The sequence below is a fragment of the Trichechus manatus genome, unplaced genomic scaffold (genome assembly GCF_000243295.1).
Source record: "Trichechus manatus latirostris isolate Lorelei unplaced genomic scaffold, TriManLat1.0 scaffold00255, whole genome shotgun sequence".
NCBI lineage: Eukaryota > Metazoa > Chordata > Mammalia > Sirenia > Trichechidae > Trichechus > Trichechus manatus.
The window spans coordinates 2,491,191-2,501,455 of NW_004444191.1; the positions used below are offsets into that span (position 1 = coordinate 2,491,191).

Consider the following 10,265-nt stretch of genomic DNA (forward strand, 5'->3'; position numbering starts at 1 on the left):
TTTTTCCCCCCTGGTGGCAACAGTCTTTGGGGGGAGGGGTGATTCTAAACTGGAAGAAGCTAGATTATTAAACTCTGATTAGTTTTGCCTATGGAACTCTTAAAAGGCCCATGAAATGTACATTTTAAGGGAAATTTGGTATAAGAATCATGTAGGAAAAAATATTCATGATATTCTGGTAAAATAAATGCTGTTTATTTTTGTGTTTCTACTTTGCAAAATATGATTTTTTATCTTCAATAGATAAAACCCTTGACCATTATGTGTTAGATTAATTCATTTCATATGTTCATGAGGAAAATGTTTAGATGTGGCCCAGAATATGTGTATATTATAAATCTCAAACATTTATATAAGTGCCCAATTTTCCATCTACAGCATAAAGCTTAGTACAGGATATCCCTTTAAAAATACATGGCAAAAAAAATAAGTAGTAAAAGTAGCCCAAAAAATTCAGTAGCAACAAGTAGAATTAGGAAAATTATAATACCTCTGTCTTAGTTATCTCATGCTGCTATAACAGAAATACCACAGGTTGATGGCTTTAACAAACAGAAATTTATTTTCTCACAGTTTAAAACCCAAAAACAACCAGAGCCGTTGAGTTGATCCCGACTCATAGTGACCCCATACGCTTTCCAAGGCTATAAATCTTTACAGAAACAGACTGCCACAGCTTTTTCTCCCGCAGAGCCACTGATGGTTTTGAACTGCTGATCTTTTGGTTAGCAGTCAAGTGCTTTAACCACCATACTATCTATTTTCTCATAGTTTAGGAGGCTAGAAGTCTGAATACAGGGTGCCAAGTCTAGGCGAAGGCGTTCTGTCTCTGTCAGCTCTGGAGGAAGATCCTTGTCTCTTCTGGGCTTCTGCTCCTGGGCAGTCTTCATGTGGCTTGGCATCTCTCTTCCCCCCTCTCTGCTCTGCTCACTTGTTTAATTACTTTTATATTGCAAGAGAGATTGACTCAAGGCATGCCCTACACTAATCCCGCCTCACTGACATAACAAAGACAGCCCGTTCCCAGTTGGAATTATCACCAGAGGCGTTAAACCAAAAAAAACAAACCCATTGCCATCGAGTGGATTCCAACTTATAACAACCCTATAGGACAGCGTAGAACTGCCCCATAGGGTTTCCAAGGAGCAGCTGGTGGATTCGAACTACCAATCTTTTGGTTAGCAGCCAAGATGTTAACTGCTGCGCTACCAGGGCTCCAACCACAGGCATAGAGGTGAGAATTTACAACACATTTTTGGGGGATATAATTCAGTCCATAACACACACACACACACACACACACACACACACACACACACACCAAAATAAATAAATAAATAAAGGCACAAAGATTCTTCAGCAGCTCCATGTCTTTTTTGGCTCCTCTCACACTTTCCTAAAAACAATAATGGAAAAATTAAAGTGACAGATAACTTCTGAAATTACAGGTGAATAGACTGAGGGAGAGAGTAGCAGACCAAGTGCAAAAGTCGAGGAAAAAGCAGAAACCCTACCTGCTGGTACTCAGTCTCAGCAGGGATGAAGAAATCTCCAAAGTTCTGTAGGATATGAGAACACAGTATAAACCCTAACAGCCTCAGTGAACTTAATGTATGTTCCTAACTAAGCGAACAACCTGGGTTAATACACAAGAACTATACTTAACTCTCTGCCCCCCATCTGTCAGTTTGATACTGAAAGCTGTGCCACCCGTATTTCGAATCCTAGCAGGGTCACCCATGGTGGACAGGTTTCAGCAGAGCTTCCAGACTAAGACAGACTGGGAAGGAAGGCCTAGCAGTCTTCCAAAAATCAGACAATGAAACCTTTATGGAACACAATAGAATATAGTCCGAGATAGTGCTGGAAAATGAGCCCCTAGATTGAAAGGCACTCAGAATATGTAGTGGCTGCAACAGCGGGCTCAAGTACACCAACAATCAGGAAGATGGCGCAGGACCAGGCAGCATTTTATTCTGATGTATGTGGAGTCGCCATGACTTGGAGCTGACTCAGCGGCGATCCCTCTAGAGAACTTCTTCTCCCCCTCACAGTTCACTTAGGCTATAAAGAAATGAATGGAATGTAATAACCAGCTCCACCTACAGTGCAAAAGGAAATTCAAACAGATCTCAGATAAAATGAGAAAAAAAAATCAAGGAAGTTATCCAAACTATGCCAGAGCAAACAGAAAATCCAGACATGATGGCTATGAATATAAAAGACAGTTAAACCAGTTTGGAATGAAACAGAAGACTATTTCTACCATAGACATTAATGAACGATATGATTTTTTTAAATGAGATTAGCAAGGAGAAGGGCAACACCCTGCTGTTATTGCCCTTGGGGGAATGTTGCCCTTGGGGGAATGTTGAACCTAGGATTGGCAGAGTTTACACTTTTTCAAAAGAAGTAAGATTATGGACTGACTAAATGGAATCTCTGCATTTTTCCAAAGTTGAATAAAATATTTTTAACAGCTTTATTGAGGTATATGGAGCCCTGGTGGTGTGGTGGTTAAAGTGCTTGGTGTCATATCTAAGGAATCTTTATATAACCCAAGGTCATGAAGATTTACTCCTTTATTTTCTTCTAAAAGTGGAATCATTTTTGGCTTTTACATTTAAATCTATGATCCATTTGGAGATAATTTTGTATATGCTGTGAGGTATGGATTATAAAGTTCATTTTTTTTGCATATGGATATCCAGTTGTTCCAGCACAATTTGTTAAGAAGACAACCCTTTCTCCACTGAATTGCCTTTGCACCTTTGTGGAAAACCAGTTGTCCATATTTGTGTGGGCCTGTTTCTGGACTCTACAGTCCGTTCCATTGATTTACTTGTCTTTGTTGACAGCAAATCCACACTGTCTTTATTACTTTAGTTTTATAACTTTTTATAAAGTCCAGTAGTGTTACTCTTCCAACTTTATTTTTCAGAGTTGTTTTGTATAATGCAGTTCCTTTGCTTTCCATCTAAATTTTAGAATTAGCTTCCACAAAAAAGCCTTCTAACAGTTTGAGATTGTGATGAATCTACATATCGTCTGAACAATATTGAGTATATTCCAGCTCGTGAACGTGATACATATTTCTGTTTATTTAGGTCCTTTTTTGTCTCAGCAGTATTTGTAGTTTTCAGCGTACAGGTCTTTTACATTGTCTGTCAGATTTATTCTTTAGTGTTTCATATTTTTCATGCTATTGTAACTGGTATTTTTTATTTTAATTTCTGATTGTGCATTGCTAGTATGGAGAAATGCATTTGACAGTTTTTATGCTGATCTTGTTTCCTGAAGCCTTGCTAAACTTACTAATTTTAGTAGCTTTTGGTAGCTTCCAACAGATTTTCTGCCTAGATGATAAATACACTTTTAATTCTTCCTTCAAATCTGGTTGGCCATTCTTTCTTTATTGTCCCAGCTAGAACCTCCAGTACAATTGGAATAGAAGTAGTAAGAGCAGACATCCTTGTCTTGCTCCTCATTTTAAAGTGCTCAGTCTTTCAATACTAAGTGTGATGCTGGTTGTAGGCTTTTCATAGATGTTGTCTTAGTCATCTAGTGCTGCTATAACAGAAATACCACAAGTGGGTGGTTTTAACAAAGAGAAGTTTATTTCCTTACTGTAAAGTAGGCTAAAAGTCCAAATTCAGGGTGTCAGCTCCAGGGGAAGGCTTTCTCTCTCTCCACCTTCTCATCAGTGTTCCCCCGGACTAGGAGCTTCTCGGCGCAGGGACCCCGGTCCAAAGAACACACTCTGCTCCTGGCACTGCTTTCTTGGTGGTATGAGGTCCCCAACTCCCTGCCTGCTTCCCTTTCCTTTTATCTCTTGCGAGATAAAAGGTGGTGCAGGCCACACCCCAGGGAAACTCCCTTTACATTGGATCAGGGATGTGACCTGGGTAAGGGTGGTGTTACAATCCCATCCTAATCCTCTTTAATGTAAAATTACAATCACAAAATGGAGGCCAACCACACAGTTCTGGGAATCATGGCCCAGCCAAATTGATACACACATTTTTTTGGGGACATAATTCAAATCATGATAAATGTCCTATGTAATGTTGAGGAAAGTCCCTCCTTCCTTCTCATTTGCTGAAAGTTTCTATTAGGATTGGATGTTGGTTCTTGTCATGATTTTTCTGCACCTACTGAGATGATCATGTGTTGTGTTTTTTGGGGTTTTTTGTTTGTTTGTTTGTTTTTAGTTTATTAATATGATTAATTAATATTGATTGAGTTTAAAGTGTTAAGCCAACCCTGCATTCCTGGAATAAGCCTCACTTGTATAATATAGTATCCTTTTTATATAGTGCCTGATTCAATTTGTTAAAATTTTACTTAAACTTTTTGCATTTATGTTCATGAGGGATATTGCTATGTAGTTTTCCTCTTTGTAATGCCATCAGGTTTGGTATCAGGGTGATCCCCACTCCACAGGATGAGTTGGGAGGTTTTCCTGTGTTACCAGTTTTCTGGAAGAGTCTGTGCAGTAATGCTGTTATTTCTACTATAAATGTTTGGTTGAATAAATGAAACTCTGTGGGCCAGAATTTGTTTTTTAAGGAAAGTTTTGAACTACACTTTCAGTTTCTTTGTAAGGCAATTCCGTTTTCTCTCTCTCTCTCTTTTTTTTCTTTAATAAAGTATTTATTGTGCGTTAGGTGAGATTTTACAGAGCAGATTAGATTCCCATTCGATAGTTTGTACGTAAAGTGTTTCATGGCCTTGGCTTCATTGCTCACAACGTGTCAGTACTGTCCCCGTTTCCACCCTGGGTTCTCTTTTCCTTTCGTGCTGATTTTCCCCCCCTTCCTGTCGTCTCATCTTTGTTTTTGGGCAAATATTGCCCTTTTGATCTCATATAATTATTGTTCTCAGCAGCACATCCTTCTCGGCTGTTACTGTTTATTTTATGGGCTTGTCTGTTGTTTGGCTGGAAGGTGGTCTCTGGAATGTTGGAATGGCTTCAGTGTCAGGTGAGAAGGGTGTCTTAGGGGCATAGTCTCAGGGTTCCTCCAGTCTCTGTCAGACCAGTAAGCCTGGTCTTCTTTGTGAATTTCATCTTTTGTTCTGCATTTTTCTCCCACACTCTCCGGTACCCTCTGTTGTAATCCCAATCAGAGAGGTCAGTAGTGGTAGCCGGGCACCATCTAGTTCTTCTGGTCTCGAGATTGTGTAGGCTGTGGTTCATGTGATTCATTAGTCCTTTGGACTAATGGCTCCCTTGAGCCTTTGATTTTTTTTTTACTCTTGTTTGCTCCGGACTGAAAAGGACAAACAATTGTATCTTAGATGTCCACTCGCAAGCTTTTAAGACCCCAGATGCTACTCACCAAAGTAGAATGTAGAACATTGTCTTTAAGAACTGTGTTGTGCCAGTTGACGTAGATGTCGCCTGAGCCTATGGTCCTTCTCTTTCTTCTTGGGTGAGCTTTGGTAGTATGTGTCTTTCAAGGAATTATCCATTTCATCTAAGTTGATTTTATGGCATGAAGTGGTTCATAATATTCCCTTATTTGAATATTTCTAGAATCTGTAGTGAGGTCACTCATTTTTTGTGTGTCTTCGCTCTTATTTTCCTGACCAGCCTTGCTATGCGTATATCAGGTTGGATTAAATATTTTTAAGTACTGTGTTTAACAAATAAAAGTTTTCTTCACTTCTATAGCTTGTGGGCCACCTCTTTTCTACCAAGTCATAAGGAAAGAAAATATGACCTTAAGAATATTAAACTTATACAAATTACCATTCAAGTCTAAAGCCAACAGGTAAACATTGACAAATATATAAAACCTCAGGGACTAGAGCATCTACAGTCCCTTCTTGAAGGAACCTTGGTAGTGCAATAGTTAAGCACTCGGCTGCTAACTGAAAGGTTGACGTTTTGAAACCAACAGCCACTCTGGGAAAAAGACCTGGTGATCTGTTCCTGTAAAGATTGTTGCTGTGAGGTGCCGTCGCATTGATTCCAATTCATAGCAACCCCATGTACAATGGAATGAAACACTGCACCATTCTCACAATCATTGCTGTGCTTGAGCCCATCGTTTCTGCCACTGTGTCAGTCCATCACACTGAGGATCTTCTTCTCTTGCGCTCACCCTCTACTTTACCAAGCATGATGACCTTCTCCAGTGACTGGTCCCTCCTGACAACATGTCCAAAGTACATGAGACGAAGTCACTCCATCCTTGCTTCTAAGGAACATTCTGGCTGTACTTCTTCCAAGACAGATTTGTTTGTTCTTCTGGTAGTCCATGGTATATATTCAGTATTCTTCACCAACCATAATTCAGAAGCATCAATTCTTCTTTGGTCTTCTTTATTCATTCTCCAGCTTTCACATGCATATAAAGTGTTTGAAAATACCATGGCTTGAGTCAGGCGCACCTTAGTCCTCAAAGTGACATCTTTGCTTTCTAACACTTTAAAGAGGTCTTTTGCAGCAGATTTGCCCAGTGCAATGTGTCATTTGATTTCTTGACTGCTGCTTCCATTGGCGTTGATTGTGGATTCAAGTAAAGTGAAGTCTTTGACAACTTGAATCTTTTTTCCATTTATCATGATGTTGCTTATTGGTCCAGTTGTGAGGATTTTTGCTATCTTTATGTTGAGGAGTAATCCATACTGAAGGCTGTTGTCTTTGATCTTCATCAGTAAGTACTTGGAGTCCTCTTTGCTTTCACAAGCAAGGTGGTGTAATCTGCATTTTGCAGGTTGTTAATGAGTCTTGCTCCAATCCTGATGCCTCCTTCTTCCACATATAGTCCAGCTTCTCAGATTATTTGCTCAGCATACAGATTGAATAAGTATGATGAAAAGATACAACCCTGAAACACACCTTTCCTGACTTTAATCCATGCAGTGTCCCCTTATTCTGTTCGAACGACTACCTCTTAATCTATGTACAGGTTCTTCATTAGCAGAATTAAGTGTTCTGGAATTCCCATTCTTCACGATGTTATCCATAATTTGTTACAATCCACATAGTCAAATGCCTTTGCTTAGTCAAGAAAACACAGGTAAACATCTTTCTGGTATTCTTTGCCTCAGCCAGGATCCATCTGACATCAGCAATGATATCCCTCGTTCCACGTCCTCTTCTGAATCCAGACTGAATTTCTGGCAGTTCCCTGTTGATACACTGCTGCAGCTGCTTTTGAATTATCATCAGAAAAATTTTATATGCGTGTGATATTAATGATATTGTTCTGTAATTTCCGCATTCTTTTGGATCACCTTACTTTGGAAAGGGCACAAATGTGGATCTTTTCTAGCTGGTTGCCCAGGTGCCTGTCTTCTAGATTTCTTGGCATAGACAAGTGAGCACCTCTGACGCTGCATCTGTTTGTTGAAACATCTCAACTGATATTCTGTCAATTCCTGGAGCCTTGTTTTTCGCCTGTGCCTTCAGTGCAGCTTCAACTACTTCCTTCAGTACCGTTGGTTCTTGATCATATCCTGCCTCCTGGAATGGTTGAACATCGACCATTTCTTTTTGGCACAGTGACTCTGTGTATTCCTTCCATCTTTTTTTTGATGCCCCCTGAGTCTTTCAATATTTTACCCATAGAATCCTTCAGTATTGCAACTCAAGGCTTTAATTTTTTCTTCAGTTCTTTCAGCTTGAGAAATGCCAAACATGTTCTTCCCTTTTGGTTTTCTAACTCCAGGTCTTCGCACATTTCATTGTACAGCTTTACTTTGTCTTGTCTAGGCACCCTTTGACAGTGTTGTACCTCAGGATAGATCTCGAAATGTTCTTTTTGACAATGAATGCAACACCTTTCCTATTCGTCATTCCCAGCACAGTAGACCATATGATTTCCAGATTCTAAATGGCCAATACCAGTCCATTTCAGCTCACTAATGTTTAGGATATCAATCTTTATGCGTTCCATTTCAATTTTGCGACTTCCAACATTCCTGGATTCCTACTTCATACATTCCATGTTCCAGTTATTACTGAATGCAGCTGTTTCTTCTCATTTTGAGTCATGCCACATCAACAAATAAAGGTCGCGAAAGCTTTACTCCATATGCATCATTAAGGTCGACTCTACTTTGAGGAGGCAGCTCTTCCCTAGTTTAGTTTTGAGTGCCTTCCAACCTGAAGGGCTCATCTTGTGGCACTATATCAGACATGGTTCTGCTGCTGTTCGTAAGATTTTTACTGGCCAGTTTTTTTTTCAGAAGTAGACCGCCAGATCCTTCTTCCTGGTTTCTTAATCTGGAAGCTCCGTTGAAAACTGTCCACCATGAGTGACCCTGCTGGTGTTTGAAATACCGGTGGCGTAGCTTCTAGAATCACAGCAACACGCACGCCACTGCAGTACAGCAAATTGACAGACAAGTGGTGACCCATAAAGATTACACTTAGGAAACCCTGTGGGGCAGTTGTGTTCTGTCCAGTAGGGTCTCTATGAGTCGGAATTGACTTGATGGCACACATCAACAGCCCTTCTTTAAAAAAATTTGTACAGTAATGGTAAAATTAAGCCAAACAAAAGATGTATCAAAATGAAGAGAATAAGAAGATCCCTGGGGACAGAACTGAGAATGAAGATTAAATCTTTTAAATGTGGAGCAGATTCTTGACAACTGTGAGAATTATGGCTACAGAATAGCATTTAAATATTAGGAACCTTGACAGTAAAAATAATAATACAACTAAAAAAAGAGGAAGCAAACGGCTAGTAGGAGGAAGTATAACAATCTATATGTCAAAAGTTAAATGTGGTTTTAAGCAAGAATACACTAACTTTTAAGGTTTTTCTAACCCTTTTTCTTCCTTTTTTAAAAAAAATGTACCGCAGTCTTTTTCTTTTAGTTCAAAGGAAATCAATTGAGTATTTTTTCATTAAAAGAGCATAGGTAGCATAATCCCATTGTAACAAAATTATGTTCATATTTTTAGCCTTTTTGTGTGATGTTCAGGATGATTTGTACCTGCTCATATGATAATTATTTCTTAGGATTAGGACTGTGGTTAATTTTTTTTTCTTTGCTATGCTTTTGTATTCCTTGAATTACTTATAATACACGTATTCTTTTCACCAGCTAGTACTTTCTTATTGTTAAAAAAAGGTAAGTATCTTACTCACAGAATGTAACATACTGAGACTGTGGTACAGTTTCACAGAGTCTTCTGATAACAGTATTAAACCACTGAAGGACATACAAGTTGTCCCCAATTTACGACGGGATTTTGTTCCAGTAACTCCGTCATAAGTCAGTCTGAACCTCATTTTTTTTCTTTTTTCTTTTTTTTTTTTTAGTTTTCATTATTATTGCCTTTTATTATCAGTATCTGTGTAAATCTGATCTTTACATGTCTTTGGGGGTTGGAAACATTACATATAAACTTACAGATATATTTTACATTGTATGTAGTACATATTACTAACAATAAGATGTACCAAAACCCACAGAGTTCATTGTAACTCGAATACATTGTAAGTTGAGAACTACCTGTATTATGGACAATATGAAATATTAACCTTTCTACCATTAATTTTTTTAGTTGCTTCCTGCTATCTGAACTTAATCTTTGTATCTTTATTATAAAATTCAGCATGTTAATCCAGCCTTTTGAGTAATAGTGTCCCGTTTGAATCATCTTTGCTAGAGAAATAATGCTTCAGTCATGGGTTCAGTCAAGGAAACAGCACTTTTGGTATTTCAAAGAAAAACAATTTAATTGAGTGACTTGGTTGCACAGGTGTTAGAAAGGCTGGAAAAGCAAAAGGAAGAAAGTAGGGAGCATGGAGGAGCAGACGGGAAGAGAGGATAACCCCTAAGGCTGGAGTCCGCAAGCCTGGACCTGCGGCTACTCTGTTAGGTAGAGCTGCCGTCATAGTCAGTTCTTTGTGGTTGGTCTTGTGTGATTTTTTTATTATTGTTGAGAGTATACACAGAACATACACCAATTCAACAGTTTCTACATGTATAATTCAGTGACATTGAATACTAGTTAAGCTGAAGTATTGTTTGGTTTTAAGAAGACTCGGGATAGTTTTGGTTTAATATTTAAAGATTATCTCAGGGCGGTAGTTTTAGGGGTTCATCCAGCCTCCATGACTCCAGAGAATTTGAAATTCTGTCGTGCATCTCATAGACAGTTCTGATCTGCCAGAGCGGTGCTGCTTTGAGCAGGGCTCAAACTCTCTACGTCTGCCAGAGAGGTGCTGCCTTGACCGGGGCTCAAACCCGCTACAGCGTCTGCCAGAGAGGTGCTGCCTTGACCGGGGCTCAAACCC

The 10,265-nt window shown here is 39.1% G+C and overlaps 1 protein-coding gene across 2 annotated transcripts in view; it reads left to right on the forward strand.

The window, feature by feature from the left end:
- The window catches only part of PTPN4 (protein tyrosine phosphatase non-receptor type 4), a 222,437-nt gene that overhangs the window by 129,006 nt on the left and 83,166 nt on the right, over positions 1-10,265 (forward strand). The window lies entirely within an intron of this gene.